General features: G+C 34.0%; 1 pseudogene; it reads left to right on the top strand.

The window, feature by feature from the left end:
- LOC120167119 overlaps positions 1-19,233 on the top strand; it is a 31,119-nt pseudogene that overhangs the window by 8,646 nt on the left and 3,240 nt on the right.

The following is a 19,233-nucleotide window of genomic DNA, read 5'->3' as shown; positions in this document are numbered from 1 at the left end:
AAGTCAGGTGTACAACGCGGGTCAGTCCGGATTAATCAAGTCGAAACCTTGCAATCGGGATCACAACAAAAAAACAAAAAGACCCTCAATATTTATAACATATTTTCAAGGGTAAACTACGTCAAATACCACTCATCTTTAAGCTCGAGCTCGAAAATGTCACTGACGTTTTAATTTTATCAATTTTAACACAGACGTTTATGTTTCACTACAATTTTGCCACTCCGCCGTTAATCCGTTAACGGGTCGATGACATGACATCTTTGTTCTGTGACGGCGATGACGTGGCTCCCTCATCAAAACGATGTCGTTTTGATGTTCAAAAAGCTCAAAACGACGTCATTTTGTTGATGAAAAAAATGTTTTTCATGAGATTCAAACCATAAACCTTTAGAAACCAAAGCTAAATACTCAACCACCAAGTTAACTTAATAACATGTAATAATCTTAACAAAACTATTATAAATAAGTAAGGTCACTTGAATGCAACTGTAACGTAACTGGATTGGGAACCAGGACTCATCGACAAACTTAGGGACTGCAAGTCCCCACAACCCATTGGACAAACGGAGCCGGAAGCTGCTCCATCATCGACCATGCTACTAGTCATCTGTTGTTCCATTGAACCACGGGTAGAGAAGTAAGAGGCTACCCAATTTTTAAAGTTAAGGCATTGTTTTCTCCCAATTGAGGAATCTGGGAATCACAGTCTGCAAGTTGGGTATCCTTGGTTTTCTCCTCCAATGGGGAATGAAACATGGCTTGGCAAGCAAGTCATGAAAAGTAGTGGTGAGTTTGAACAGAAAACTCATGTTCTTGCTCTTTAAAGGGTTCTTGGAGAAGGTCTAGAGAATACTGCTGGTTGTGTTCCTGATTCGCATCTTGGTGGTAGTACACGATGTATAAGCTGAGCGGCATTGTTTCTCGTTGGTGACTTCCATATTGATGAGGGTCCATAGTTGCACCACCCAGAAAGTCCTCCAGTTTTGGAGACGAAGTAGGCACAATCCCTTCAAACAAAACAAACATTGAATAATACAAGTGTTAGGACAAATAAGAATATCAAGAAAACTTGGGGAAATTATGTTTATGAGGGAACCTTCTTACTGTGATCTATTGCAGAGAACTTTCATGATGCATAAAGAGACATTTGACTTGAGTGGCATAACAGACAAAGGAGTGTGAAAGCCTCCACTAGCACCAACTCCATAGCAGATTCTAGAGCCATTGAGGTGAGAAGACAAGTAGAAGCTCGTAGGAACAGTATTAGATACAGCGGTCAGAAATATTCATGAACAATCTCACACATGATTGGCGGAGGAAGATAATGAGGATGACGGTGGTAGCGATGAACATTTATAATAGTTTTGTTAAGATTATATTAAGTTTTTAAGTTAGTTTGGTGGTTGAGTATTTAGTTTTAGATTCTAAAGGGTCTACGGTTCGGATCTCATGAAAAATATTTTTTTCATCAACAAAACGACTTCTCTTTTAGCATCAAAACGGTCGTGCCAAAACGACATCATTTTGATGAGATAGTCATGTCATCGCCATCACGGAACAAAGATGTCATGTCATCGTCCCGTTAACGGATTAGCGGTGGAGTGACAAAATTACAGTGAAACATAAACGTTCGTGCTAAAATTGATAAAATTAAAACGTCAATGAAATTTTCGAGCCCAAACTTAAAAATGAGTGGTATTTAACGTAATTTACTTCTTCTTTTTTTCAATTACGTCTCCCCCCTACTCTCAATATTAATTCACTCTCACCTACTCTCCATATCAATTCATCATCGCCCCTTTTGTCGATCTTTCAGACCATTGGATTTCTATTTTTATTAAAAAAAAATCATGGCTTTTGGAAGAAAGTGGGGCAACCTTTCAGTTTCCTTTTAGAATTGAGCAATGAAATCGTAAAATGATAAATCCATCTGAATCTAATTATACTATTTAATTTGATTTGGATATTTTGTTTTACAATTCGATTTCGGTCCAATTTAGATACACAATTCGGTTTCAGTTTCATTGCTTTTGAAATTTATTTGTTCTAAATCAAACCAAAATAAAAATAATAATAGTCCAAATCAATTTTTTTTTTTAATTTTGTTAAGAGAAATAGATATTCTTAAAACTAATAATATTATTTTTATGAATTAAGGTTTGTGTGTTTACACCCCCATTTAAGCCTAAAATTTGTTTTGTCGGACGTTGAGCTTGAAAAATGATAAACAATTAAAAATCACAAAATCAAATAGAATCGATATAAACCGGATCAAAAATTTTGATTTTTATATTATTCGATTTCGTTTTTCAGAAGTGTATAGCGAAATTAGGTCCATCTTTTATAAATAAAAAAAAATCGAACCAAACCGAATAAACCCTATCTCCTATTAATTAAGTGGGTGTGAGTTACCGTGTGGGGGTGGAGTGGAGTAGTTGACTTCCCAGTAATGAAGGTCGTATCGTGTGGTTTGGCTGACTATAAATTAGGAAAACAGGAAGAGTTCCAAACCACAGATTTTGAGAATCAAGAGAGCAAAGCAAAAATCAATGTCGACTTTGAGCGTTCCACCTGTTCTTACCTCACCTAGAGACGATGCTATTCAGCTTTACCGTGCTTTCAAAGGTACTTTTTTCCTTTACCTTTCTTCTTCATCATCTTTTAAATACCTATTTATTCACGAACTCATTGAGCAACATAAGTGATTAAAGCAAGTGTTGTTCTCTCTTAAGATTGTGTGTTATTGATGGTTAAGAAAACTTGTTGGACGACGTCGTTGGAAATCAAACATTGATGTTGTGGGCATTACTTTTGTGTAGGGATGGGATGCGATACTGCCACGGTGGTCAACATTCTCTCCCACCGTGATGCAGCGCAGCGCTCGCTCATTCTGCATGAGTATAAATCAATGTATTCCGAAGATCTTCTCAAACGTCTGGTGTCCGAGCTTAGTGGAAAACTAGAGGTACTTTTCCACATTAGTATAATGTTCAAATTCACTTTTTAAGGTTTAACGAAATAATTATCTTCGATTCATTCTTCTTTTAGAACACTTTGACCCATATGCTTTATTTTTAAGTGAAATTATTCATATTTGAATAAGAATTATTGATTGACTATCAATTAACGTTTGTCGTTAATATGATATTGTCATGTCACCTTTATAGATATATGAAATTTTGGGCCTTAGGCTGGTGACATGTGTCGTGCCATTACTTTGGACACGTGACTGTCTCACATCAATGACGTGTGTTAATCGTTAATCAACTAAGAGTTTTTACCCGACCAAGAGTATTTTACCTCAAAATGTAAAGTTCGATGTCAAAATACTAAAAAGAAAAGTAAGAATCAAAGCGATTATCTTTCAAGCGGTAGGAGTGAATTTTGATATTATACCTATTCAGATATTTATTTGTCTCTCAAAATGAAACATTATCTAACAAAAACAAAGATTAAAATGATTATTTTATGAGAAAAGTAAATTTTGGTATCATTTTTATATTAGAGTGCATGCTGAGTTTTTTATCTCCTCTCAGACGGCAGTGTTGCTATGGATGCACGATCCAGCAGAACGTGATGCGACAGTGATCAGGCAGGCATTCTTGTCGGACGTAACGAATATTGCTGGTGCAACTGAAGTTATATGTTCTCGGACCCCATCCCAGATTCAATTAATCAAACAAATTTACCATTCCAAGTTCGGGATTTTGCTCGAGGAAGATGTTGCAGTACGCACCTCTGGTGATCATCAAGCGGTATGTTTCCTAGAATTGTGTTTTAATCTGATATTTTCAAATTTGATCACGTGTTTAGGGTTTAAATGAGAGAAGTCGAGTTCGAGTATCATTAAGTTCGACTTGAAAAGTTCAAAACTGAGTCTTGAAAAGTTCAATGTTGAGCTTAAATTTTTAAACTAGACTTGAATTCAAAATAAAATTGTCGTAACCGGTTTTCGTCCGGGCACGAAATATTTATTCGGCGGGAAAATTGATGTGAATAAATGATTTTGAAAATAATTTGGGAGTCGCCATCGGCCTTTTGGGTTAGGTAGGTCGAATACCTAAAAATTATTTTTTAAAAGAGTTTTAAGAAAACATCAATTAAAAAATTGAACTGATCTGCGTTTATAACCAAAAATTCATTCTTTTTAATAATAAAAAGGGATTCGTGGTCGGTTACGTTTAGGGAAGGATTAGCACCCCTACAACGCCCAAAATTGGTACTTTTTAATTATAAATTGTCTCTATTATTAGAAATTTAAAAATTCAAAATATATTTAATTTATAATCCTATTATTTCAAAATTATGATTATGAAGAAATATATTAATTTAAATATATTTATAAATAAAATATTTATTTATTTAGAAATATCAGAAAAGGACTTCTAGGTGCTTTAAGACAGCTCTTTTCTTTGATATTGATAAATATTAATTTTTTTTATCATAATATTTAATTTTAAAATACCAGAATAGGACATCCAGTTGTATTAGGACTGTCATTTTCTTTGGTTTTGAAAAATATATATATATTAAAATATGATAAAAACATAATTTATGTAAAATCAAATTAAGATTTAATATAAATTATTATTTATTATATATATTATATGACTATATATATAAATAATATTCAAATATAAACAAGTACAATTAAAACAAATAATCAATAATAAAAATAAAATTAGAACTATATATTTAAAAGCAGTAAAACTTTATGAAAATATTTAAAATTAGTAACTAAATTATAATCTAATAAAATTAAATACCTAATTCGTAATTATTTAAAAATTCAGGGATTAAACATGTTATTTTCCTTATTTATTAATTTGGTGACTAAAATAAAACTATATAAAATTCGAATATCATATTAAAATAAATTAAAAATATATACTCAGGATTAAAATATTAATTATTAAAATTAAAGGACTAAATATGATATTTATCCTAAATATATTATTTTAATATAAAGGACTAAAATAAATAAAACTAAAATTAAAGAACCAAATTAAAAGGATTATAAACTCGATTTAGTGACTAAAATGTAAAGTTATAAAACTAATGGACTACGGATGGGGTTTACCCATATATGAAATTACACAGATACCCTCATCAAAACGACGTCGTTTTGATGAGGGTATTTATACCCATTTAAGCCGGCCCCAAGGATCACCCTTATCATTTCTTCCTTTCTTCTTTTCTCTCTAACAGAGAGAAAAAAATTTCTCTCTGTCTTCTCTCTAAACCCTCCACCGGAGGGAGACAAATTCCGACCGGCAGCCGTGTTCCGGCACCGGTCACCACCGCCGGCCACCGTTCACGGTGGCCGGAAATTTACAAAATACCCCAAAACTTAGATCTTCTCTTTCTAAGTCCGACTAAGGCCTTTATTTATCCTAAAAAACCCTCGGGATTTCCTAGATCTAGGATTTTACCTTCGAAGTTCGAAGGTTTCCGGTGATGTTTCGAAGTCTCCAATGACCGAGTAAGCTTTCTCTTCTTTTTTTGGCTTCTGGTTGTTGTGTTGTTGGTTGTTGTCTGCTTGTTTCTGTTTTTCCTCTGTATGTTTTTTTCCCGGTGGTTGTCCTTGTCGTTGGTATTGTTGTGTTCTCTGGCTATTGGTTTTTTTTTTACTGTCCTCTGTCTGGTTTTTTTTTTACTGTCCTCTGTCTCTGTCTCTGTCTCTTTTTTTTCTTTTTCTCAGGTGGGTGGTGGCTTTTATAGCCACCACCGGTGTTCGTCTCGGACCGGTCCGAAGAGGGGCTCTCGGTGAGTCACCGGACTACCAGTGGTGACTCACCGAGTAGCCATGGCGTGGACGGCTGGTATGATCTTCTGGAGCCTTCATTCGGGACGTGGCAGCGGCGGAGGCGGCGAGAAGACTGTCGGCAGCCGCGTGGAAGCTGGGGCGGCGCCGCGTGGCCCTAGGGTATCAAACCCTAGGGTTCCTCTCTGGAACCATGTGGACCGTTGGATCGTGCCAGATCCAACGGTTGTGATGAGGCGGCTGAGGATGATTAGGGTTAGGAAACCCTAACTGGAAACCCAAATATTTAGGGTTTCTGGTTAGGTTTGGACCGGTTTCAGTTGGTTTGTAACTGGGCCGGTTGAATTGTAATTGGTTTGTAATTTATATGTATTTAATATATTTAATAATAAATATAATAATAATAATAATAAAATAAAAATAATAATAATAATAATATTAATAATGATAATAATAATATAATAATAATAATAATATAATATGGATAAAAAATAGTATCTTCAGCTGCCCCTCTTTGCTCATTCTTGTGTTAACAAGAATAGGGCAAAGATGAAAAGATAATAAAATTTTTTATCCATTTGACTTTACTTTGATCATTATGGAGATATTGAATAAATTCTTCTTTTTCTCCAGATGAGTTCTTCTCATTATGAACTTTCTGCTGGGGATGATGTTCCATCAAATGATGAATTCAAGCAAAAGATTGAACAAGTTCTTCTCATTATGAACTTCTTCTTCCTTCTTCAGATGACGAGTTCTTCTCATTATGAACTCTTTCTCTGGAAATGATGATCCATCAATTTGATGAATTCAAGCAAAAGGTTGAACAAGTTCTTCTCATTATGAACTTCTTCTTCCTTCTTCAGATGACGAGTTCTTCTCATTATGAACTCTTCCTCTGGAAATGATGATCCATCAATTTGATGAATTCAAGCAAAAGGTTGAACAAGTTCTTCTCATTATGAACTTCTTCTTCCTTCTTCAGATGAGTTCTTCTCATTATGAACTTTCTCTGGAAATGTTAATCCATCAAGTGATGAATTCGAGCAAAAGGTTAAACAAGTTCTTCTCATTATGAACTTCTTCTTCCTCTTCAGATAAGTTCTTCTCATTATGAACTTTTTCTGGAAAAGCTGATCCATCAAATGATGAATTTAAGCAAAAAGTTGAACAAGTTCTTCTCATTATGAACTTCTTCTTCCTTCTTCAGATGAGTTCTTCTCATTATGAACTTTCTCTGGAAATGCTGATCCATCGAATGATGGATTTGAGCAAAAGGTTGAACAAATTCTTCTCATTATGAATTTCTTCTTCCTTCTTCAGATGAGTTCTTCTCATTATGAACCTTCTCTGGCAATGATAATCCATCAAGTGATGAATTCAAGCAAAAGGTTAAACAAGTTCTTCTCATTATGAACTTCTTCTTCCTCTTCAGATAAGTTCTTCTCATTATGAACTTCCTCTGGAAAAAATAATTCATCAAGTAATGAATTCAGGGAAAAGGTTGAACAAATTCTTCTCATTATGAATTTCTTCTTCCTCTTCAGATGAGTTCTTCTCATTATGAACTCTAACTGACACTGCTGATCCACCGGGTGATGAATTTAAGCAAAAAGTTGAACAAGTTCTTCTTCTTCAAATGAGTTCTTCTCATTATGAACTCTAACTGGTAATGATGATCCATCAAATGATGAATTTATATCTTTGCTAAAATCTTTGAAATTCCTGTCAAATTTTAACATGGATAAAATGAATGAAAATGCTCCTATTTTGCAAATGTCTAAATATGATGCATGAATGTTGATGCAATTTTTCATTTTACTTCAAAATGGTGAACTCTATTTTCCTCCACTTCATCATTTATTGCCAGGGTCACCTCTGGATATCAGTGTAGCAACTTATGCTATCAAGCTTGCATTTCTGAAGAACCATCTGATCAACTTGTATCTTTATGTCTTCTTTGCTTCATGAAAGTATCAGAAGAATTGTTTCACTTGTGGAACTCTTGCTATAGTCAGAGCTATGACTTTGATGCCCCATCTTGTCTTGGATAAAACCAACTTTATTTGTTTGGACTTGTGTAGAAATCCCATAAAGTTTTCATCTTTGAAAAGAGAATCTATCATCTTTGAAAAGAGAATCTATCATCTTTGAAGAGTGTAGATGTAGATATGCCTGACTCAGCAGGGATTAATTAGGAGAGTAGAGCCTGTTCTAATTTGACTCTTGAAACATATCACAAGGAAGATTTATTCCAATTCCTTTCATGTCTCCACATATAATCAGATTTCGAATAAGGCAACTTGGACCATATCATGTCGAGATGCTTAGCAACAACTTGTCGTTCAACCTTAGTTGGCTCCACTAGTTTCTTGTTGTCAAAATTTTCATCTCTCATTCTGTGGAAAGAAGTCTTCATTATATTTCACTTTTAATCTTGAAGTTGAAGAAGACAAAATTCATCTTGGGTCGATAAATGGAAACCATATGATTACAACACTGGTTCAACACCATAATCACTGGTTCATAAAACATTTGACAACACATTCATCATCTCATGTGGCTTCTGCTTGGATTGCCGGTCAAGAAACTTCTTTGCATAGTGTTTAAAACTTTTGTATAATGTCACAAGACCATTTGAAAACAAAACTCCATGGGGATTCAAGTGTGATGTTGGTATGACCAAAAAATTAGTCAAATCCACAAGATATGCTAGTGCTAAATTGAAGAAGAGACACCAACTGATCTTGATATCATCTCGGGCAGAGGCAAAGTGTGATACAGATCACGTTTTCTTCTGTAATGAGCGTTGTAAGAATTAGAAACATATCAGCTATAGGGGCCATGTACAGGAAGAGGTTCATGGAATTCTTGCCGCTGGGGATGAAACACCCATGATAAAACCAAAATAGATGAAAACCCAGTTCACCCTGGCTAGCAATGATGATCCCAATAACAACGGGAATAACAGTAATATAAGTGAGAGTCGAGTCTCCCTTTTCAATGTCATCAAGGAAGCAAAAACTGATGTGAAAAACAGCTTCATAATCTCAATAGTATAGTTGAAACTATTTGCTAGGAATCTCAAAGAAATATTTTTAATTATCACCGACACACAGAAGGCCAAATTCAATGCTGAAATCTTAAGGAACTGAAACCTGGATCGAGTAGTCTGCCTGAGGATCATCTTTATTTATGCAACCGTAATGTAGTTTATCAAAGAACACACTGTCATACGGTTAAGAATATTAGGTTTTTGAAAACATACTTGCTGAGTAACATTTGTTCAACAACATGATCATAATGTAACTGCCTGATGAACGAAGCAATTATGTATAGTCAGTTCGACTGTCACTGTTTTACCATTTTCATTCTTCACACCTTTCTGTCTCATTGGAAATATTTTTTCAAGTCAATGATCTTGACACAGGATGATATAGGCCTTCAGCATGCCCCACATTGGTTAATACAAGTGTTCAAAATGCATCAACAGTTCTGATTCTGATTGAAATGGGTTTTCAGCATGCCCCAGCATTTTGCTGATAAATATTCAGAATATTTCAACATTTCTGATTCTGTTTGAAAAGGGTTTTCAGCATGCCCCAATATTTGCTTCTTGTTAATATGAGTCTTCAAAATACACCACATGGATCTGTCTGAAGTGAGCTCTAAAATGTCCCAATATTGCTTCTTGTTAAGATGAGCCTACAAGAATGCCCAAATATTCATATTGCTGTGAGCCTTCAAAATGCCCCAATATTCTATTTCTGGTTGAAATGGGCCCTCAAGATGTCCCTCTAGATTTATCTGATTCACTCTCAATCTCTGTTTGACTGGAATGTCATGATCCCCACGAGGTCCAATTTTGACATTGATTTGTTGTAGGTACTTGTAGCTTTATTCGTGTCCCAAATCTATTTATCTTGAATACTCTCATTCTGGTGTCACTAAACAGTAGTGTTATCAAGTAATTGAAATTTCTTCATGTTGTCACAAACTTAAGAAGTATTCAATCATTCTGACAGAAACGTCTGAGATATGTATCTTCTGAATGAGGTGACCCTTTTCTGTATCTGGAGGGATTTAGTCAGACAGAGCAGTGAAAATAGTTTGGTAATCCGTTCCAGGCTGACACAGTGGCTTATCATCTTTCAGTGAAAGCCATCTCTGAAATATACTTTTCTGTGGGAGAGAAACCAATTTATGCGAACAGTAATCTGATGCAATAGCAAGACTACATATACAGTGGTACAGGCTCATAAAAATCCATACCCATGCAACATGTTGATTCTGATAATAATTCATCTGATTATGAAGCGATCTTTCAGGATGATTTCACAGATATTGATAGTTCTTCTGATATCGAGGAAATCATGAGTTCTGATTCTGATGAGGAGAGTAAACTGTTATACTTGACAAAAATGAGATTCTCAAAGGCTGAAGCTTCAATAACCATGGAGAGATGTGGTTCAGATTCATCAATTGCAGAATTGACAGATTTTATATGTGCTGATCAAATGTCTAGGGTTACTGATGCACTTCTTATGGTAGAAGATAGGAAACCATTATGCAATGATCCCAATTACAAGCAAAGGCAAAACTTGGGTTATGATTTGTGGAAAAAGGAAGAAGCAGAGGAAGCTTGAAAAGAAGCTTCTTAATGAAGATGATCATGCAGTTCATATTTCAATTCCAATGATCGGTTCTGTAGTTCCTACCAAACCAGATCAAATAACTCAAAGAATACTTCCAGAAGATGCTATGAGCAAATTCATCTTCTAAATTCAATGATTGGTTTTGCCAAACCAGATCAGATAACTCAAAGAACACTTCCAGAAGATGCTATTAGCAAATTCATCTTCCAAATTCAATGTTTGATTCTGTCCAACCAGATCAGATAACTCAAAGAACACTTCCAGAAGATGCTATTAACAAATTCATCTTCTAAATTTAATGATTGGTTCTGTCCAACCAGATCAGATAACTCAAAGAACACTTCCAGAAGATGCTATGAGCACATTCATCTTCCCAATTCAATGATTGGTTCTGCTAAACCAGATCAGATAACTCAAAGAACACTTCCAGAAGATGCTATGAGCACATTCATTTGTTCCATTTAATGTTTGGACTGGGATATCACAGTACTTATTCGATGTAAAGCCTGAATTTGTAGATTCGAAGCATTTTCATGCTGTCACACTGAAAATAGGCTATATTCATAATCTGCCAATTAAGAACAGAGTTTCTCTTATTCTGCTTCCTCCATGTGCTGATGCTTTTCCATTGACAAAGAAATGATGGCCTTCTTGGAATCCAAAAACAAAGTTGAACTGTTTATAAACATGTACAGGAAGTGCCAAATTAACAGAAAGGATCTGTAAGGTTCTTGAAGCTTATGACAATGAGCCACCTTAGAGTGTCCAGAAGTATGTTCTTAATGAGTGCTGAAAATGGAATCTAGTATGGGTTGGAAGGAATAAAGTTGCTCCACTTGAACCTGATGAGGTGGAAATACTTCTAGGTTTCCTTAAAAACCATACATAAGGATCTGTTTAGAGACATGTTTCCCAGTGATATCAATGTCTTGTTTCTTTTTGCTGGAATCAGTGCTGCAAAGATCGCCTTCTATTGTCTTAGTATATCTTTGAAAACAGAGGTGCAAGAACTGAATGGTGATCGGTTGGAGCAATTGATGAATAGATTTGGCGGATTCGACCTTGTTGTCGGTAGCATCCCGTGTAACAATCTTACCGGAAGCATAAACATCATCATGATTAACTAGAAGATTTTTGTTGGTGCATTTTCTTGTAATGACTGCTACGACAGCTGTCTCTTCTGCTGCTCCAAAATACACACTGCCATATCTCACTCTTCCTTAACTATGGAAAGGTTTAGTTGATGGTAAAACTGGTTATCTCAACTTTTGGAATCCTGTACAGCATACAAGTGTAGAATCTGTTCCAATATCTTATTCTGTGCCCTAAGTCCTCAAATTCAAATTCAGCAATCTTCTGAAGGACATAATGGGTATCATCTTGACAAAGAAAGTGATCGGCATAGAAGAAGTAGCAATGATGTATCAAGACTTGAGCCAGCATCACGGTATAACCAGAGTGCAGGTAGTGACTTGCTCATGGTTTTATGATGTAATCTTCTAGAGAACATGAATTGATGGTTGGGGAAAATAATCTTTCTGGTGATACTTATCGCCCTCAGCATGAGATAAACGATAATGTTTCTTGATGAATTGCTAATGTCATAGGAGAGTGTCACAAGTTCAATTCTCCAGACTTTCTGGCTTCTTGGACCACTTGCCTTCAAAAATGTGAAGCGCTTCATTCTTCTGGCTTCGTTCATTCTTTTTCTACAACAGAGGTAGAATAAGCAACAATTGCTTTAAGGACCTTTCTCATTTGAGACTGTACTGTTTGAAAATGATTTTTCTCCTTTCTTTATTGAAGAATGAAAATATTTTGCAAAGTATTACCCCTTTCAGGTTCACAATATAATCGAATCATAAACAATGAGTTTAATGAATATCAAATAAATCAACTACACTTTTAAATCATTCAAAAATCATAGTTCTATGGCAAGTGTCAAAATTATTGACTGATTTGAGGTGTAGGTTGATTTTGGTAAAGTAGGTTCTTTCAAGTTGGTTCAGTATGTCGCTTCGGGCTTCCACTAACTTGAAGAAATGGTTGTTATGCTCATCTTGTAGAGATGCTTCTCGTTTCCAGAATCTCAGGAACGTTTTTGAGATGTGTGGTGCTTTATTAAGAGCTTAAGATCGTCTCTTATGTCGTTGTTGCACCATTCAATATTCGAGCCGCCTTTTCAGGTTTTCAACTCGAATCCTCCTTTGGTTTCAAGATGTTATTTAAAAATTTATATCTTGAACCCACATTTATCATTTTTCATATCATGCATTAAAGATTTTAAAAACTAATTTTTGCAAATAAAAATCAATCTTGGAAGACGGAATGAATTCTAAAGATATCATCTTTTACTTAGAAATCCATGTATGATTAAAATGGACTTTTCAGGTACGTAACGTAGGCCATGGCTTATGGTTACGAAAGAAAGGGATAAAAAGGCCCAAATAAGTGTTTAAGGGTAATCAAACCAAGGATCAATTCATTCTGATGCCATCAATCTTGCCTTGCTTAACTTGGATCTGCTTTGTTGGGGATTTTTCCATCAATTGGATCCCTCAAGACTGCCAAATTTTGAATTCATTTCCAATTTCTCATATCTTCAGCATTTCTTGCTCTTCTTGTTTGTACTTGATCAACTTTGTAACTTGAGGCTCAATAAATCACCCATCTTGATTCAATTTTCCTTTTTCTTTTTTTTTTCTTCTTTTTTTCTTCTTCTTTCTTTGCTGGATGAGTATAATACTTCAATTGCTTTGAGCACCTCCTTTTCCTTTGTATTTTGAAGGTTTTCCATTATTCTTGATTGGATTGATCTTCAAGCACTCTGTATTTGACATACTTTGTAGTTCAAAACTTTCATGACTTCATGGAAACTTGTCTTCATAATAAAACTGTATTGACAATCTTTATTCTTGTGAGCCAATATCCTTTACCTTGCCCCCCAATGTAGAGGGTGATCCTTGGTTAGGGTTGAATTAGAAGAAAAATTATTCAGGCTCAAATGGGGACAACAAAGGATATATATATATATATTAAAGGATAAATGAAACAATGCCGTTCATCATCTCATACACAGAAACCTTTGTAAAAAGAGGTATCCACAGGGGGATGAATATTCAAGATTAACTTTATTTACATGAAAAAATGTAATTAATGCATGATATATTTATTTCAATCAATCACTTTCCCCTTCTTTTTTGAGTATGCCCTAATCACTCGAAATTATCATCAATGAGTTGGTCCATGATGCCTCATCTCGTCTCTTCTTGCAGTAAAATTCACGAATAGTTGAAAGTTTGGTTCTTTTGAGGTCTTTTGGTTATGATGGTTTTGTATTTGGAAGGACAAATGTGTGACTTATAAAGTAATGTATATGGTGGAAGGTAGTATCATCAATCAATCGACTCTACCCGAGAAGGTAAACATCTAGAGTTTGTGTCTCAAAAACAGGTAGAGACATTTCTTCAGAGTCTCAGATAAATGTAGTGTCAGGATTTGGTTTTGGTAAAGGTCGAGTAATTGGTGTTGGATGGGATATGGAAGATATAATTTTATCACTTGCCAATAGATCTATAACTCTTGCAAATTTAAAAGAATATTTAATCTACTTGATACTCAATAATCTCAAGATTAAAACTTGATTCTTTGCTCATAACCATAAAAGCAACACAATTTATTTTTTTTTTGCACAAATGGCGGAGAAAGAAACAAAAAAAACAAGTTCAAACAAGATGCTGAAAATAGAAAAGTACTATAGTGGTAGATAACACTTCTACTTATTTATTTATCATGACTCATCACTCCTCTATTGTTGGGTATGTACTTGGCCCAGGATTTTTATCCTTATTTGCTCCCCATTTCTTGATCATTTCTTGTGTCAAGACTCCCTTATCGACGAACGTCTCTATTTCCTTTAACAGTGACCAATAATTCCCTGTTGAATGTCCAGATACTCCCAAGTGAAAATTACAGAAGCTATTTTGATCATAGCAATGAGCATAAGGCCTTGGTGACACCTTCACCAATCTTGGTGTAATGTATTGAGCTTTAACAAAATGAGGGTACAGGTCTGAGATAGATTCTTGAAACACCTTTAGAGTTTTTCTCGCTCGCGAGGCTATCACTTTCTTTGATCGTTCTGAACGAATGAATGCTCTCATGTTATTGAGGGGGTTCTGAATGCTCATTTCAGCTATAACTGGGTAGTATTAACCAGACTCCTTAAGTTTCCCCTTGCCTTACTGGTTTTCGGAAAATCTGATATAGGTATCTGAGATGTCTTCTGGGTTATATCTGCCTCATTCTTTCTTAGACCTATAAGCCAATCTCGAATTACATCCATGGGAGCCTTTTGATTTCTTTTCCCATTTTCTTGTGCCCAATATTCTTCATAGGATTTGGTTATATTAGTTTCTGTTGAAGAAACAATTTCTGAACATTAAACTTCACCCCTTCTTTTACCTTATATTTTTGAATTGCTTGCTCTAAAGGGTCTTGGAAATTTCTCTTAAGGTTACCAGGAACCTTAACTGAACAATTTGGAATTCCAGTCTGATTTATCCAAGGAACTTCCTTATAGGTCCAATTATCATTTGGAGGCCACTGTGATTGATCAAGTTGTGGAGTAATTGATCTGGCTGAGAGCATTTTTGGATGCAACTTTTCACTCGAACAGTGGAAGGGAGGAAATTGAAATCCCTGCACATTCTTTTTTTTTTCTTGATCACTCTATAAGATTTGGCACCATGTTTAACTGAATAAGACTTCACTGTATTAACCCCAGCTTCTTTCTTGACTTTAGTATTGTCAGAGCCTCTTATTTTGCCATTCTTGATAGCCATTTTGATGATTTCTCCAATTATGACGATGTCAGAGAAATTATTAGGGACAACCCCTATCATGTGATTAACATAAGGAAATTTTAATGTGCTGATGAACAAAGTAGTGAACTCTTTTTCAGTCAATGGTGGATGTACTTGAGAAGCAACGTCTTTCCATCGTTGTGAATATTGTCGAAAGCTTTCATTGCACTTCATATTCATGCTTTGCAACATTGTTCGATTAGGGGCCTTATCAGTCATGTGCTTGTATTGACCCAAAAAAGCTTGAGCTAAATCCCTCCAAGAACGTATTTGAGTACGTTTTAGCTGATTATACCATCTGGATGTAGACCCAGATAAACTGTCTTGAAAACAGTGAATCAATAATTTTTCATTCTCTACATAGCCAGTCATACAACGACAGTACATAGTGATATGATATTCAGGATATGTGGTCCCATTATACTTCTCAAAATCTGGAATTTTAAAATTTGGTGGGAGAATTAAGTCGGGGACCAAGTTCAGTTCTTTGGCGTCAAACTCATAAAATGACTCAACCGTCTCTCTAGAAGTAGTACATAATTCATTTGGCTTTAACCCAGAAGCAGTAAGACAGTCAGTAGGGAATGAAACTCCAGCCTGATATTGTTGTTTCTTAACAGTGAAGTGAACTGGTGATTGGATTTCCTGACGTACAGAGGTGTGCTCAGGAATATGAGCAGGCGTAATACCCAGAGGATTTGTGGAGTTTTCAACAAGATTCTTTCTAGCAGTCAAATGCTTCTCAATCATTTCTTTCATATTGTTCAGTAGATCGATCTGAGAATTAGCTTCGATTTGTGCTTACTTGCTCCTCAATTCTTCCTGTATCTCTTTTTGCTCTATCTTTAATTTGGATAGAATATCCTCAGTTTCTTTAGACATTTTTCTTGTGTCGTGTTGAGCGTTCTTGCTTCAAGGAAAAACCAAGATCACTTCGTTTGAAATCCTTATTTTAATGAATGAATGTTTTAATGTATTATGACATAAAAATGCAAAGATGCCAAATGTAAATGTAAATATGTGAATGTAAATTATTTAAAATACCAGAATAGGACATCCAGTTATATTAAGACTGCCCTTTTCTTTGATATTGAAAATAAATAAACATTATTATTTAATTAAATATGTTTTAATGCATGATGTAAATTTAAAAATGTAAATGTAAATACAAACGTAAAAATGTACAAATGCAAAATACAAATGCATGTATGAAAAGGTGTTACTCAAGAGTGATCATCTTAGAACAGATTTCATTGAACGCAAAAGTTTCGGTACATCAAACAAAACTTACATGTAGGGATATATTTCATTCCTAACTTCTCCAAAGCCAAATTAGTCTATCAACTTAAGGGACATATTGCTTGTCTGGACTGCAACATCTTCCATGACATTCTCTTTTATTTTCTGTCACTTCTCGGAGTTGCTCATTTTCCCTTGTAAGAGATCTTTTCTGTCCAAGAAGTTCTTGAACAAGATCTTCATATATGTTGCAGCTCTTTTTCATCTTGGTGACCCCTGTTATCCATTCTTCTGGGGTACCTCCTAGGCCAGCATTTTGAAAGGCTTGACTGATCTTCTGAAAATCTTCATGCATGGTTTTCATTTCTGTGCTCAATTTCTTGTTTTGGTCGTTCAAGTCCTTCAAATAATATGCTTGAGCTTCATAAAAATCTCCACTACTCTGAATGCCCTGACTGATGCTCTTACCATAAATTGCTTTTGGTATCAATCTGGTAGGATCTTTGTTTAATACTTTTGGTATTAATATAACCGGTTCTCTATGTACAGAACTTCCCTCGATCCTCGTAGTTTCTTCAGGATGTCTTTCTTTGGCCGCATCATATTTTGTTTGATCATAAAACTTTTTGTCCATTTACGATTTCTTTCCAATATGATGAACAATCTTTCAAGTCAACACCTTTTGGTTATGCCATGATCATGTAATGCAAACAAAAGAAATCAATATGAACATATTAGAGCAATGTAATATGCATGAAAAAAAAATAGAATAGTTAGTACCAACTAAAAAAATCTATTTATCAATGTATAAATCTTAACCTCATGTTTTCTAGTTCCATGATTTGTTTGGAAAATTTAACTTAACCGCACGATTTCTAGTTCGCGTGCATTTATTCAGGAAAAGGAAATAAAATAAATTAAAAGCTAGAGTTTATTTCTCCTTTGTGTATACCTGCTGACAAAATTTCGGCATGGTTTCAGATTGAAAGAGTTTCTAGGGTTTATTATATGCAGGTTTTCAGTTCTAGGAGTAAAGGTACTCGAACTGTCCTTGTTGATGCCCCCTTGGGCTATCAAACCCTCAATCCTAGTCCATTACAGACTTAAACGGACCGAGTTCAATTCGAGGGGATACATTTCTCTATGACTAACACGGAGAATAAATTCTCACGAAGACATAGAGCATGTGAACCCCGAAAGTTACTTGCTAGGTCTGACACGGAGAATAAATTCTCACGAAGACGTCGCTTTCACTCCCACTTAAAAGGGACAAACTCAATTATAGAGCTTTATGTTATGCAATGCAAGTGTTGTGTGTGAGGAGAAATGTTCAAACCTCTAACAGAACAAATAAATAATGAAATAAAATACTTGCAAATAAAAATGAAATATTAATAAGAAAAATATATACATATTATGAAAATAATAAATATATAAAAAAATTTGAAAAGAAAAAATCATAAATTAAATATATAAATTTTAATTTATAATTAATAGAGACAATTTATAATTGATTTTAAAAGTTTGACCCGTCCCCAGCGGAGTCGCCAAGCTGTCGTAACCGGTTTTCGTCCGGGCACGAAATATTTATTCGGCGGGAAAATTGATGTGAATAAATGATTTTGAAAATAATTTGGGAGTCGCCATCGGCCTTTTGGGTTAGGTAGGTCGAATACCTAAAAATTATTTTTTAAAAGAGTTTTAAGAAAACATCAATTAAAAAATTGAACTGATCTGCGTTTATAACCAAAAATTCATTCTTTTTAATAATAAAAAGGGATTCGTGGTCGGTTACGTTTAGGGAAGGATTAGCACCCCTACAACGCCCAAAATTGGTACTTTTTAATTATAAATTGTCTCTATTATTAGAAATTTAAAAATTCAAAATATATTTAATTTATAATCCTATTATTTCAAAATTATGATTATGAAGAAATATATTAATTTAAATATATTTATAAATAAAATATTTATTTATTTAGAAATATCAGAAAAGGACTTCTAGGTGCTTTAAGACAGCTCTTTTCTTTGATATTGATAAATATTAATTTTTTTTATCATAATATTTAATTTTAAAATACCAGAATAGGACATCCAGTTGTATTAGGACTGCCATTTTCTTTGGTTTTGAAAAATATATATATATTAAAATATGATAAAAACATAATTTATGTAAAATCAAATTAAGATTTAATATAAATTATTATTTATTATATATATATTTATATGACTATATAATATAAATAATATTCAAATATAAACAAGTACAATTAAAACATAAATAATCAATAATAAAAATAAAATTAGAACTATATATTTAAAAGCAGTAAAACTTTATGAAAATATTTAAAATTAGTAACTAAATTATAATCTAATAAAATTAAATACCTAATTCGTAATTATTTAAAAATTCAGGGATTAAACATGTTATTTTCCTTATTTATTAATTTGGTGACTAAAATAAAACTATATAAAATTCGAATATCATATTAAATAAATTAAAAATATATACTCAGGATTAAAATATTAATTATTAAAATTAAAGGACTAAATATGATATTTATCCTAAATATATTATTTTAATATAAAGGACTAAAATAAATAAAACTAAAATTAAAGAACCAAATTAAAAGGATTATAAACTCGATTTAGTGACTAAAATGTAAAGTTATAAAACTAATGGACTACGGATGGGGTTTACCCATAT

The sequence above is a fragment of the Hibiscus syriacus genome, unplaced genomic scaffold, assembly GCF_006381635.1.
Source record: "Hibiscus syriacus cultivar Baekdansim isolate YM2019G1 unplaced genomic scaffold, ASM638163v2 tig00111662_pilon, whole genome shotgun sequence".
Classification (NCBI taxonomy): Eukaryota; Viridiplantae; Streptophyta; class Magnoliopsida; order Malvales; family Malvaceae; genus Hibiscus; species Hibiscus syriacus.
Note: the sequence above shows the minus strand (reverse complement) of the source record. Positions and strands in the feature narration are given on the sequence as shown.